This window comes from Rhinolophus ferrumequinum, chromosome 23 (genome assembly GCF_004115265.2).
Source record: "Rhinolophus ferrumequinum isolate MPI-CBG mRhiFer1 chromosome 23, mRhiFer1_v1.p, whole genome shotgun sequence".
Taxonomy (NCBI): Eukaryota; Metazoa; Chordata; class Mammalia; order Chiroptera; family Rhinolophidae; genus Rhinolophus; species Rhinolophus ferrumequinum.
Window position 1 is genome coordinate 13,212,169 of NC_046306.1, and position 15,460 is coordinate 13,227,628.

The 15,460-nt window shown below is 48.6% G+C and overlaps 1 protein-coding gene across 1 annotated transcript in view; it reads right to left on the minus strand.

Annotated features, from left to right (window-relative positions):
• The window catches only part of HNF4A (hepatocyte nuclear factor 4 alpha), a 58,395-nt gene that overhangs the window by 25,338 nt on the left and 17,597 nt on the right, over positions 1-15,460 (minus strand). The window lies entirely within an intron of this gene.

A 15,460-nucleotide genomic window follows, 5' to 3' on the forward strand; every position in this document is an offset into this window, starting at 1 on the left:
ACGCCCTAATTCAATGACTTCCCAAATCACTGACTTCTACCCTCCGTGCTCCTGCAGAGATAAAACCTGTCTCTGTCAGTTCTGGGACGGGGCTGGGGGGAGCCTCATGGCTCACGAATTAAAACCTAAATCCCAGGCCCCAGACACCAATCTTCTGGATCCTGGTCCTGGGAGCTCCCTGTCATTTTCCCACCTCCCCTGGGGGCAGAATGGACTGGAAGTTTGGGAGGACCAGACTCACCTCTGGTTCCCCTCTCTAGCTCCCATGACCCCGCTATGGCCACCATCAGCCGACACAGCATCCAGCTGCTCAGGCCCAGACAGACACTGTCTCCCGTTCCCTGTCCCATCCTCCTGTTTCCTCACGCCACCCCACCCCACCCTGCCCCCAGAACTGGCAGAGACAGGCTTGCAACCCCACAGACCTGGGTTTACTTTCAGGCGCCTACCACCTACTAATCGTGACTTGGGATAGATGATTCTCCTTTCTTAGCCTCAGTGTCCTCCTCCATAAAATGCACAATCAACCTCAAGGTGGTGTGAGTGTTCGATGAGATGGTATCAGTAAGACCCCAGGAGCGCCTAACAAGCGTCCTTCCCTTCTCCTGCTCCCTGGCCCCCCTTTCTGTCCCCCTCATTTCTCTCCGCCCAGCTCCTCCCTTCAGAATGAGCATCACGGGTGCGCCACCCGAGCAGTGGCAGAGCCCCACACTTGGGTCCCGTGCTTGGTTTCATGCTCTGCAGTTGCTGAAATTCTTTATGATTTCTGAATATAGGGCCCATGCGGCCAGTCCTGCCTGCCTTCCGCTCATGGCTCACCCAGTTCTCACACCTCCAGTCCTCACTGCACGCTCCGCAGACACCTCCAAGAGCTCCCAATCTAGCTGGGGAAGTAAGTAAGGGTGAAAGGTGGAAGGTAGAAATCAAGGGCGGAGGTTTAGAAGGACCGGGGACTTGGTGGCCTGTGAGCCTGTCCTCCTCTGCTGGCTGGAAGGACCAGGGTGGCAGGATTTGGTAACACCGTGAGCAAGAGCAGGTGAATTAGTGAGAGAGTGAATTAATGAGTGAGTGAGAAATGGGTGGGTGAATTAATGTGTGGGCATATCAGCGGAGAGGCGGTCTGTGTCTGAGGACTGTGTGAAGGCATCCTCCTCATATTCTTTCAATTATTAGAAGCCCTTTCTCTGCCCTGTGTAGCTTTGTTCTCCCCCTCCATCATCCTCCCCCAACCCAGCTGAGATAACTGGGGTGGGGGTGAGCGGAGCAATTGTTCTGGAGGAGAAGAAAGGCTGTTTTTGGCGTCAAGAGACCTGGGTTTAGGAATTAGCTCTGTCACCATTCAGATAACTGTTTGAATCATATCTCTCTCAGGGTCTCAATTTCCCCATCTGTACAATGGGGAGCAGATCCTGACCCATTTGTTTGTTGGTCAGGACAAGACCCTGAGGGAGGGAGCGCGCCCCCCTACAATTCACACTTTGAGATTTCACAAGGGCCTGAAGTGAGACGACTTTAACTGCTTGCTCCTATGCCCCCCCCAACCCCTCCCCGGAACATCTGATCCGGATTCCAGCGACCTTGGGGCCTGTGCTGAGCTGAGCTGGGCTGGGTACCCTACTAAAGGATAAACACAGAGGAACAGGAGGAGCAGCTCTGGGAGGGGCCTCAAAGGGCTGTCTCCAGCTCCGGCCACCTGTCTGGCACCTACGACAAGCCACACACTGCAACTCCTCTCACAACCCGGCAATACGTGGCCTATACATACGGGCGTCTCCTCAATTCTAAGAGGCACATTATTCCACGTTTCCAAAGTGAAGTATGATCGTTGGCACGTCAGAGTTCCATCGGTAACAAAAACAACCATCTTTCAACCTCTACAGGTGATGTCTTAGTTTGAATGAACTAAGGTCTATGATCAACTCAGGTGAGCTATGTCATGCCACATACATGACCCATTATAGGTAAGCACGACCAGGTGGACAGCCCGCACACGACAAACTGCTAAGTATACAAACTATGACATACACATTTAACCACGTGTACAACACGCATGACCCACTGTCTATGAAGCACTTTCCAGAAACCTATTTTGTACCCCACTCACGTCCCACACATCACAACCTACCCCAAAAGTAAACCTACCCACTCGTGAACTCCATAAATTACACCTGTTATATACACCATTCACCCCACCCTTTGCTGACCCCAAACAATGTCTTCTAGACACACGTCCCTCCTATAAACAAGCCACCACCTGTAAGGTCTACTGGCTCTGTGTTCTCAGGCAAATTATTTCCAAGTCTGGGTTTCTCCTTCTGTAAAATGGGCCTAACTAGTCCTCCTTTCCCACCCCCAACCCCAACCTCTTAGAGGATAAACCACAGACCTAGAAATCAGAAAGATTTGGGTCAAAATCCAGGCACTGTCAACTTCCCAAACCCCGTGACCTCAGGTTCTACCTCTCTCAGCCTTAGTTTTGGCATCAGATAAATGGGTTGATACTTTCTTCACAGTGACAGTTGGGCATTAAACGACCAAGTGCAGGCAAACGGTGCAATAGCAGCAATTGTCATTGGTGGTTGACTCTTTGACCCACAAGCCACATAATCTGTCGGAATCAGGACCCCTGCCCAGGAGAGCTCCTAGAGACCTCCACACCATCGGCTCAGCAGCCCTTCTTTATCTCTGCCCCACCCACTTGGGCGTCAGACCCCAGCTCAACATGCAACAGCTCCCAGGACATAACAACTGACCCCAGAACTCACCTAGAGGTCCAACTCTTTCATGTTGTAGGTGGAGAAACGGAGGTCTCGCCCCAGAAGGAAAGGAAGGGTGGCTTGGATAGCTCTGCCCTGGCAGCCCGGTGTCAGGGGAGGGGTTGCCACAGACCCAGGGGTGGACAGGGAGCTCAAGCCCCTGGTGTGGACATTGGCTAAGGGAACTGCTGCTCTGAACCACACCATTTTTCCTTCAAATGGCAATAATGGCTCATGTTGCCGGAGAGATTCTGTGCTAAGCCCAGAGCTAAGAACTTTCCACTCTTCTCAGTTTGTCTGTCCCACTTTACAGATCTGAGACTCAGAGACTTGAAGTGACTTCCCTAAGGCCATACAGATCAGGACAGGAGAGGCTGTGATTTGACCTTGAGTCTGACTCCAGAGTTGAGGGCTTCACCCCCTACATGCTACCTCCCTCCTGGAGTCCCAGAAAAAAAACCCTCAGAATTCTGGAACACTGAGCCACTGCGCCCACCATCGTGTTATTGCCGGGGAGCTCAGGGGTCTGAGAAGGGAAGGAGCCTGTCCTGGGCACGTTCAAGTTCAGAGGCATCCTCCAAACCTCCTGCCTTCCCCCCGGCTGCCTGGTGTCTTCACTGCCCCTGGGTGCTCACCACCCCGCTATCTCCTGTCTCTCCTCCCCCACCCACTGTCCAGGGAACAGTGCAGGAACCAGGGACTTATCAAGACAAAGAACAAAAGTCGTGGGGGAAAGAAGCCAAGAGCCATCTCCACTCTGGGGTAGGGCCCTTCAGTTTCGCCCCTTTGAAATTTCAAATTCCAGTTTGTGGACAAAGTCCTAACTTTCTCACAATATAGGTCCCCAACCACTGACCAAACTCCAGTTCAGGCAGCCAGCAGGCCCAGGGACGCCGCCTTTGGCAGCTCCCAAGATCCGGGGGGAAGGGTCCTGGGCCAACTGGGGTCTGCCAGGCTATCCCTGCAGCCTCATCCCACCCTCACAGGGACCCCTGCCTCCCCTCTGACAGGACAGCCCTCTTCCAGGAGCGGGATCTGACGCTTGCTGATACAGACAGCAGATACCAGGTAGGCCTCCTCTGTATTCTGGGCATCTTTTCTCCCCCTTGAACTCCTAAAACACTGCTCCTACCACCTCCTCATCCTGGGCACAGGCCACGATGGCTTAATCCAATCATGATCTCACAGAACTTCAAGACTGGAAAAGATGTCTCAGCTAACCCCCACGTTTGGGGGTGAAGACACTGAGCCCCCCAGGGGACTGGCAGCTGGCTACAGGTTGAGCCGTAGACCCGGGGCCCTCGCTGAGCCCCAGAGGGTAGAAGGGACATGCTCAAGGTCACGCGGCAGTGGGGGGGAGCTTGGCCTTCACAAGGAGGCCATAAGCTCTGAGGCTCCCTTTGCTCCACCGTAGCCCTGAGGGCCCTGGCACTGCCTCCTACAGATGTGGGATGCTAGTGTGTTTGTTCACTCGGTGACGGATGGCCACTAGGTTGCCATGGAAGTACTTCTGAGAGGAAGATGAGGGAGCTCGGGGCTGAAGGCCAGGGGGTTTGGAAGGAAACAACATTCATATGGTTAACTGATAACTGAGCCCCATCCTTGGGCCTCAGAAGCCTCCTTCCACCCTGTCCTCAGCACGATTAAGACGAACTTACCTGCCTGCTAATCATTGCTGAGCCTGTTGATTTTGCCTTAAAAAATTAACTGGGCATGAGTTTGCGGTTTGCTTCACCCCTAACCCTGAAAGGGCCGGGGTGGGCAGGAGGCCACCCGGGTTATGCAAGAGGCTGCTGTCCTCCCCACGCACGTCCAGTGGCCTCCTCTGCTTGTCCTCCAAAGGGGAGGTTTTGCTTAAGAGTCAACAGTCTGCTTGTTCCCCCTGCTCTGGGTCCTGAGCAAATTTGCTCTGTTGCCAAAGAGAGATAAAGGCAGCTGGGGGGAAGCTTTCCAAACAGGGATGCGAAGCGGCAGCTTTTGAGCTTGGGATTCTAGAATCCTGCAGTGTCCGAGCCAGGAGGAGATGGCCTGGGGCTCCAGACTGGGTTCTGAGGTTCCCAGGAGCCAAGGGAGTGTGTGACACGCCCCACTTCACTCAGTGCTGGCCTCTCGGGTGTGCTGCTCCTTCATATGTCATTTGAAAGGCTGAGCTGGCTGCAGAAAATGAGAACTGTGAACCGCTGGTTCAGACTCATTCCCTCACTCATTGTACAGATAGGGAGATGGAGGCCCGAGGCGGGAAGGGACTCGTCCAAGGACAGAAGGTCACCCCAAGTGTCCTTGGTCTCCAGCGAGAACAGGGAAGGCAGGGACTGTCTCTGGGACTCAGTGATGTGTTCTGGACATTAGTGAACAAGATGGCACTGAAATGCCCTCCTCCACCGTTCAGCCTCCCTGCCAGGGCTGGCTGGAAGCAGAGTAGTGCCTGAGAGCCATCGGACGGCCTCGTCAGAGAAATTCACCTGGCCTTGTGTCCTGTGGGTCCTCGAGGAGCAGCCATGAGCTGCAAACCAGAGGCTCCAAGCTATAACCCATTTAGCCACGTTGTCTCTCTAGTGGCATCAGGCCATACAGAAAGAAGCCAAGCCCTGCCCTGACTTTCGACTTCTCTGTGCCTCCGTTTCCTCACCTGTAAATTGGGACTAACAATCTCTAACTCACAGGGTTGTCGTGAGGATGAAATGGACTGAGATACATGCAGTGATAACCATGCCGATGTTTACAGAGCTGTTGGGGGTGAGGGGGGTGGTCTTTCCATGTGTTAACTCATGAATCCTCACAACTACTCTGTGAGGTAGGCAATGTTTATATCACCATTTTACCAAACTGAGGCACAGAGAGGTTGAGTCATATGCCCAGGCTCACACAGCTTATAAGAAACAAGAGCTGGGATTCCACCCTGATCAGTCTGGCTCCAGAGTCTGTGCTCCTAATCCTGAGGTTACCCTTCCCTTCCAGGGCTGGCTCACAGCAAGTGCTCAACGAACGTTGGCCAGTAACACAATAAAATAAGCTTCATCCCATGGTACATGAGGGCTTTGTGCATGGGCTGTGAAGGCGGAAGGCAGGAGAAGGAAGATATATCTCTGGGTTGGAGTGGTCAGGTCACGGATGGATTCCGGGAGAAGGTGGCAGAGGAAACGTCCAGAAGTGGAGAACATGGTAGGTGACGGTGGAAGGGCATGGAAGCTGCTCTGGCCAGAGAGCAGGGCATTGTGGGAGACACTGACCACAGGCTCGAGTTAAAGTAGAGGGGCGGCCGGATGACTCAGTTGGTTAGAGCGCGAGCTCTCAACAAGGTTGCCGGTTCAATTCCTGCATAGGATGGTGGGCTGTGCCCCCTGCAACTAAAGATTGAAAACGGGAACTGGACTTGGAGCTGAGCTGCGCCCTCCACAACTAGATTGAAGGACAACGGCTTGGAGATGATGGGCCCTGGAGAAACACACTGTTCCCCAATATTCCCCAATTAAAAAAAAAAGAGTTAAAGTAGAGAGTATGATCTGGAAAGTGATCCGGAAGGAAGCCAGAAGGACTTAGGTCTGTGTGGGCAGGGTGTCCCTGCAGGCCGCCTCCTGCCACGTGGCTTGTGACTTCTGGGCTGAAGCTGTGGCTGTTGCTGTCCTGTTTATGTTCTTCGCTCCTGGTTATGATCCTGACTTTATCTGCAGAAGTGACCTTGAGAGTTAGATGGGGCCTGCCAGCCCCTGTGGGGCCTGAAGGATGACAGGGAGCCCCTGCCCGGCCCAGGCCCTGCTCTTGGGTGGTGGTGGTGGTGTATTTTACTTATTTTCACAAAGGCTCCGTGTGAATCCTGCTCCCGCTATTTCCAGACACTTGGGCAAGTGACCTTGGGCAAGGTCATTTCCTTCTCTGACTTTGGTTTCCCATTTGAAAAGTTGTCCACCATACAGCAGAGATTCAACCCTGATGGTGAATTAGAATCACCTGGGGCCTTTCAAAAATACTGATGCCCAGGCCCATCACAGACTGATGATCAAATCTTGGGCTAGGAGTGGGGTAGGTGAGGAGCAGCAATAAAAAGTTTCCAGGTGATTCTGATGGTCAACCACGATTGAGACCCATTGTATGGAGGAGGGCTTGGAATTTGGAGCTGGAAAGGCCTAGATGTGCATCCAAGCTCTACAACTTACTAGTTTGCAATGTCAGTGAGTCTCAGTTTGCCCATCTGTAAAATGGGGACGATGACAGCTTCCTCCTAGAGTCAGAATACCGATTCAATGCGATGATATTTAGACAGTGCCTGGTACTGTGGCCAGCATGTGGGGAGCTCCTGATTCTTGGTACCAATGACCATTATTGTGCTACTGACAAAATGAGATTGACTTACAAAAGGGCCCATGGATTCAGAGACTCGGAGTCAGGTTTTCTCTATTCCTTCAGTCAAGTCCTAGTGTGTGGGTCTCAATCTTGGCTGCACGCCTGCCATATTATTGAGGTATGTGTGATTATTATTATTATTTGATATTTTTTCCTAATTGGTTAAAAATTTTAAATTTATTTTTGAATTGGTACTACATTCACATGGTTCAAAAGTCAAAACAATATATAAAAGCTGCACTTTGAGCCGTCTTGCTTCTGCCTGTCTCCTGTCCACTAGTCCATTCCCCTCTTCACCACAGGTAACCAGTTCTCTTACTTTCTTATGTATCATCCAAGTTTTCTTTACATGTATGCAGAGCAGGCAGCATCTAAGATCATATATTATCACCCCACCCTTACACTGTTCTACCCTCGCTTTGCTCATGTAATAGCATAGCCTACAGATTTTTCAGTAACAGTTGCAAGCAAGCTTTGAGGAAAGAAAGGTTATTGCCCCCTTTACTGGTGAGGAAACTGAGGCTCAGATTGCTGAGTCAATGGTATTTGAGCTCTCTCTCCCTGGCTCCAGAGGCAATGTTTGTCCCCCTGCCCCAGTGTGGCCTTCCAGGAAGCCTGACAGAGAGCTTTGGAGCCTGGCCTAAATCTCTCCAGGGCAGGCCTAGCAGGAGGTGGGGTGGGGGTGGGCTGTTAGGGCCTCCACTGTGTCCAAAGTCACAGAAGGGCTAAAGCAGGAAAGAAAAATGTTTAAAGTCATCCAGATAGTAATCCAGTGAGGGGATGTCCCCTGGATGGGACAGGTGTGTCCTGGTGGCCATGCCCTCCAGCAGAGTGGAGACTGCCAGGAACTCTCTGCCAGCCTCAGGCTATGCGGGTGGCAGAAGAGGGCAGAAGAGGGGAAGCAGGGAGGGAAGGGAAGTGTGGCTGATGGGACAGGTTGAGGAGAGAGGGCACTGAGGGGACTCCATTCTTGGAAGACAGAGAGGAGGATATGGAATTAAAGGCAGAGGGGACAATGACATTTTAAGCAAATGTTTTCTGCTTGGGCCACCTCAGGTCTCCCTCTGGATTCTTGACTTGCTTCAGTACACTGACTCACTGACCTTGGATAAGTCACTCTCCCTCTCTGTGCCTCAGTTTCCCCAAAGCAAAAACGAAGACGATTAGGTAGCTGGTCTTTAGGTAGCTTTAGAGTACCCCTAAAAGACTCTGTGAGGCTCCCCCTCACCTTGTTGAGGAAATCTGAATCCTGCCCTGATCAGAATGGGGTCAGCCCCATAAGGCCCTGGACATTCGAGGGGTGGGGGCTGGGGGTTCAAGGTCACTATACTGCTCCCAAATCCGGACTCCATCCCTTGGTCTTGGGAGTTTCTCCCACCACTCTGTCTTCCTCTCCAGGTAGGTGTGGAGTCAGGACCATACCTGGGTAGTCCCGGGGAAAGCCCTGGCCCCAGTCTGACCTCCTCCTCCTGGTGCTGTGGGGTCCTGCACAGTGAGCAACCTTTTCATCCTTGAGGGAGCTCCCACTGCCAGCCAGGCATCCGAGATCCTGTGAGGGCTGCCGGGCAGAGTCAATCTCTTAATACTGGTCACAATGAGATTTCAGGGATGGTGGCAGGCAGTCTCCATGGTAACTGCAGACCAGCCCAGGACCCATGCAGCCCAGGGCTCAGCAAGGGGGTCCTAGAGACCCAACCCAAATAGGAGTGGGAGACACAGTGGCCTGGACTCCTGGACTCCCTGGCCCTCCTGTTGTCTCTCTGGAGGGCTTGAGATAAACCATACCCCTCATGCTGCTTCAGTGTTCTCCTGTTAAACTAGACAGAGCCATACTTACAGAGAGCACCCTGTCACCTTTCTCGGCCTCAGTTTCTTCATTCTCCAATTGGGATGATAATCCTTAACCCAGAGGCTTTTCCAGAAGAGAGCAAGCTTCAGAGTCTGTCAGACCTGAATTTGAAGCTAGGCTTTTTTCAGACTGTAAACCTAGCCCAGGCATTTCACTTCTCTGAGCCTCAGTTTCCTCGTCTATACAATGGGCACAATCACTATTATACCTGACTGGTAAGTACTGATGCTCAGTGAATGTGAGTCTCCTTCTCACCTCTTTCTGAGCCCCATCCACACTGCACACCTGCCCCCACCCCCAGCCACTTGCCACTTTCAGAATCTCACAGCCCCTGCCTTGTCTCTGGACTTAGCTCATGCCAGGCCTTCTGCCCACAGCAGCTATCACACCTGCCGCTTCAAATTCTCACCGTCTAAGTCCCATCTTAATCTTCTCCCTGTGGGTAGTCCTGCTGGCTCAGACAGGGTCAGGGCTCCTTCTCCGTGCTCCCACAGTCCCCAGCGCTTTATATCATACAAGTTTAATCAATTGGTGGTTACTGGTTATTTGCCTGCCTCCCCTGTTGGACTGTGTCCCGTTTTACCCTAATATTCCCAGGACCCAGCTGGCACTTAATATAATGCATTGGATGAATAAATGAATGAATGAATGAAGGAAGGAATTTGTCCATCCAATCATTCAACATTTTTCCAGCACTTTCCATGTACACTGTTGTGGGCGTTTGAGCAAATAAAAACACTGAATACCCAATTAAATTTGAATTTCAGATAAACAATGAATAATTCTTTTAGTATAAGTATGTACCAAATAACGCATGGGACGTACTTACACTTGAAACATTTCTATTGTTTAGCCTCAAGTTCAAATGTAACTGGTCCATCCTATTCCTTCCTTCACATTTTGACGGAGAGGTGCGGTAGAAACAGTCAGTAAGCAAGTAATTAAATAAAAAAGAAGAGAATTTCAAATAGTGGTTAAGACGAGACAGCATGATGAGACAGTGCCTGGGGACAGACACGGGGGCATCTCGGATAGGTGATCTCTGAGCTGGTGGTCTTTACCCTTATGGGACAGCTCTAAGCTCCAGTGAGATGCTGCTTTGTAAAAGTCCTTTGAGGATCTTAAAGGGCATGGTGGCTGTTAAACTTGAGAGAAGAACTCAGAGGTGGGCAGAGGGCGCAGCTGAGGGCGGGAGGCGGGCTGCTGAGTCTCACTTGACAGACTCCACAATTTTGTAATTTGGACCGGGGCCTTCACCAACCTTCGCGAACCCGCAGCCCCACCCCTTGGTCAGCCAATGTCGTCTGCGGGGCTGAGAGCCAGAGGCAGGGGCCACAGGGGCTGTGCAGCGAAGCGTGGACACGTGGGCAGGCAGGAGCTGAGAGCCCTGACATCGTCACCCCCACCCCTACCCCTGTCCCCGCGGCTGCCCTGGGGCGCCGCGAAGAGCCTGAGGACGTCGGGGAGAAAGCCGCCCTGAGACGTCGCCGCACAGCGTTTCGCGCGTCTTGGGCTCCTCGTAGTGGCCAATGCAGGAAATGGCTCCTAGAAACTTTTAAAGAACCACACGTGCTTTACTAATCACAGCGAAGGTCGCATGACAATGCCACCAATCACAGGCCAGACGGACTACTTCGCTTCAAACCCAGTGGAAGACAGCTGGACATAGCACAGATCACAACTCGCTGGGTTTAGTTACGGGGCAAGCTGACTTCCCTCCAATCACACACCAGCACATGGCCACTGAGCAAATCGAACACGAGATTTAAAAACCAGTTCCCCAAGGCCGGCACCCCAAGGCACCCCAAGGCCTGCCATTCCACCCATCTACGCAACTTATGTCCCCAACACCCAGTAGCAACGGGCAGGACCTTTTAAAGAGGATCCCAGGCTTTATGCTGGCTCCGTGTGGAATCTCACGTTTGCGTTCAGGGGTATTTATATATCTTATTATTTAATGATAGTAACAGCATTAAATAGCCTACTCCCCGTTATAAAAATTAACGTTTGGTTCCAGGAGGGTGGGAAAAGTATGACCTTTGGAGTTAGACACACCTGAATTGGAGTCCACTTACTAACTTTGTAAAGTAGGGCAATTCACTAGCCTTCAGTCTTTAAAAGAAAAGGATAATAATAACACCTATGTTAATTGTCATATTCCATCCTCCCACATCTTGAACAGCCAAAATCCTGGAAGTCACCATCTTTGTGACTCCCACCCCTCCGAGCTCACCAGATAAACCAGTTCTTGCCACCTCTGACAGTCTCTCCAATTTTCCTCATCCTTTCTTGTCCACCACAGCCAACCTTGGTGCCCTCACCATCAACTCTCCAGGTCTGCAAAAGTCTGTTCACTTCTCTTGTTCCTCCACTCTGGGTCCCCTACCATCCACTCTTCACCCAGGGGCCAGAGATGATCTCGTACAAACAGACTGGATCAGTTGTAAAAGTTAAACTTTTACAGCTTTCTGTGTATTTATAACAAAATGTAAAAGTCAAACTTCCTATAGACTGTGAAGCCTGTCTGACCTTGTTTCTATTTCTCTACATTTCCAACCTCATTTCTTTTCACTCACCCCTACCCCAGCCCCACTGGCCTTTTTGTTTGTTTTTCTTTCCTGTCTCAGGGCCTTTGCACATCTCCTCCACCCCATTAAGGAGATAATCCTTGTCTGTTGTATTCCCCAGGGTGCACCCCACATCTTGAACAGTTTAAAATGAAACACATGGCATAATAGGTGCTTAATAGATATTTGTTGGATGAATGACTGAAAAGATTTTTGAGGAGAAACTGATATAATATACATGAAACGCTGAATACATACTAGATTTTCAATGAAAAGGATTCTATGCTTACAGCAGAAAAATTAGAAAGTAAAATAAATAGAGGAGAGTAAAAATCATATGTGCTCTGACATTTGGAAGGGTTCAAACACTTGTTAACCAGGGTTTCTCAACCTTGGCGCTGACATTTTCGGATGGATACTTCTTTGTTGTAGGCATTGGGCTGTCCTGTGCATTGTAAGATGTTTAGCATCTTGGGCCTCAACCCACTAGATACCAGTAACACCTGCCCCCCAAGTTATGACAGCCAAAACTATCTGCACACATCGCCAAATGTCCCTTGGGGTTCAAAAATCACCCCTGATTGAGATCCACTGTGTTGGGCCTCTAGACTTACAGGAACTTTTCTCCTATAATTCTGTGTCTCAATTTTCAGCATCCACAACAATCATCTGCTGTCATTATTCACAATTCAGATGCCTCAGGCCCGACCTCCAGGCTCCAGGGTCAACAGTGGGCCCAGGCATCACACATTTAATGAGCTTCCAGGATGCTTCTGATACTTGGACCCCTCAGACCCCACTTCTAAAACTCTTCCAGGGAGCCTCCCTGAGAACCAGATAACAGCACTGGGTGAGGCTCCCATCTCCCTTAGTCTTTCGCCTTGAATTTCTCTCCTTTCCAATTACCCATCTCTGGATATCTCTTCAAACTTAGTGACAGAACCAAATCCTAGCTCAGCCGAAATCCAAACTGCCTCATCTACCATCAGGGAAGAAACAAACGCTGGCCACAGTTCAGCTGAACCTGCTTATGAAACAACAGCACCCCCAACCAAAATGAACCCTGAGGTACTGCCTGGGAGAAGTATCAGCTTAACAGAATGGTGTTGTCAGACTGTCTTCTCCCTGGGGGACCACAGTCCCTTCTCTGAGAACAGGTGCTGTGGTGGGACTGGTCACAGTGGTCAAAGACAATCCAATGAGTCATGACTCGGTCTACCTTTCTAGACCCGTCTTTCAGGCTCCTTTACTCATGGTCTCTCTGTGGGCTGTTCTCAACTATTCCATTTCTCTTCTTTCAGGCACATGGCAGGATGACATTCGTACTTTCTTGTCACCTTTGAAGTTAGATGTGACCATGTGACTTGTCTTGGTGAATGAAATGTGAGCAGAAACAATATGTGTCACACCTGGGCAGAAGGTTTAAGAGGCAGTGCTGCAGTTGTGGTGGAAACAAGTGTAGACGAGGACTCACCAGGATGAGAAGAGCACCCTGCCGACCTATGACAGACAAGTACTGTAAGTGAGCAATAAATGTCCATTGTGTTAAGCCACTGAGACTTGGGGTGTTTTTTGTTACTGTAGCATAGGCTCACCTAACTTGACCGAACACAGTCTTTCTAAAGCTTCACTGGTCTTCCTATGACCATTATGATTTCTGTCGTATCTGAAAACCATCTATGCTGTTAACGTTTTTCTTATAGCAACTCACTTATTTTAACTTAGATTTATTTTAGAAGGAAATGTTATCCCTACCAAGTGAAACACCATAAGTAGGAAGCAATGGGAAAACAAACAGAATGAAAAAACTATTATATTACATTCTGCCTTAATACTGTTGTCTTTCAAAGTCTCTGGGCCATTGGTCTTACCTCTCTTTCTTAAAAATAAATAAATAAATAAATAAATAAATAAATAAATAAATAAATAAATAAATAAAAAGAGGTACCTAAGTGTGTGTCAATCTTTTGGATCCCAAAAAGCTGGCTGAGATTATCAGGTGTTTGCAGGCGGCATCATATAGAGGCTGAGAGCACAAATTGTGGAGCCTGAATTTCTGGGCCTGAATTCTGGTTCTGCTATGGACTATTTCTGGGATCTGGGCGAGTTACTTAACTACTCTGTTATTTTGCAAAATAGGGACGATAATGATGTGTGTATCACTGGGTTGTTGTGGGAATTGTTTGCATTAATATATAGAAAGGGCTAAGAACTGTGCTGGCACACTGAGTATTAGACAGGTGTTAGCTCTAAAATAATGACAGGATCAAGCTCCAGATGCCTTTGGGAGATGTTTGAACTCAGCGAAAAGGAAAGAAAAATCCCTCACATTGGTTACAAACCAGTGTGGAGGGGAAGAGTTGCTCTAGAGGCAGGAGACATGACCAAGTCCTAGAGGTTCTACTCGGCGGCAGGTACCCAGACCTCTAGCCCAGTCTCCTGTGTCTTTGGTTGCTTTGTGGAGAAAATGTGATATACCTTACAAACCCAGCATGTAGTTGTGTTATTTACTGAATTCGAAGTACTCTCCTTTGGAAAAGAGTACTGACCTATTCTTATAGTACCAGAGCACAAACCAGGACCAACAGAAGAGTGTTGCAGGGAGGAAGGTTTGTGCTCAAAATGGAGACGATTTTCCTAGCAAATATAATAGCTCTGCCAGGGGGAAAGCTGCTCTATTAAGGAGGGAGTACCCTCTCGCTGGGAGTGTCAAGGCCAAGCTGAATGTCAGGGAGGATAGTGATCGGTTTCTAGCAATGGGTGGGAGGTTGAATCAAAGGAGCATCTCCCAGGCGCAAGAGTCTTACATAAAATACAATCAAAACCAAATTCATGTTGAATAACTATGGTGTACACCTGAAACTAATGTAATAGTGTACGTTAGCTATATTTTAATAAAACTCTTTAAAAAAAATAAAAAACAAAACCAAATTCATGTTGGGAAAACTGGATAGCCACATGCAAAAGAATGAAATTGGACTCTTAGTTTACACCACATACAAAAATTAACACAAAATGGCTTAAAGATCTAAACATAAGAACTAAAACAATAAAATTCTTAGAAGAAAACATAGGAGAAAATATTTATGACATTGAATATCTAAGAGTCCAACTTCTTGGATATGCCACCAAAAGCACAGACAACAAAAGAAAAAATAGATAAATTGAAGTACATAGAAATTAAAAACTTTTGTGCACAAAAGTATACTATCAACGGAGTGAAAAGGCAACCCATGTAATGGGAGAAAATATTTACAAATATATATCTGATAAAAGGTTAGTATCCAGAATATATAAAACCTGTCACTCAACAATAAAAAAATAAATAACCCAATTTTAAAATGAGCAAAGGACTTGGATAGAAATTTCTCCAAAGAAGATATACAAATGACCAAGAAGGACATGAAAAGATGCTCAACACCATTGATCATTAGGGAAATGCAAATCAAAACAACAGCAAAACAAAAGATACCACTTCATATCCATCAGGATGGATATTTCTTTAAAAAATGGGTAGGTGTTGGCAAGGATGTGGAGAAGTTGGAATCCTGCACTGAGATGGGAATTAAAATAATGCATCCACGATGGAAAGCAGTATGGCAGTTCCATTAAAAAATTACAAATAGAGTTACCCTATGATCCAGCAATTCCACTTTTGGGCATATACACAAAAGAATTGAAAGCCAGGTCTGAAAGACATATTTTTACATCTATTTCATAGCAACATTATTCACAATAGCCAAAAGGTAGAAGCAACCCAAGTGTCAATTGACAGATGAACAGAAAAACAAAATGTGATATCAATATTCAATGGAATATTATTCAGTCTTAAAAAGGAAGGAAATTCTGATAGATGCTGCAACATAAATGAACCTTGAGAACTTTATGCTAAACAAAATAAGCTAGTCACAAAAGGACAAATACTGTATGATTCCATTTACATGAGG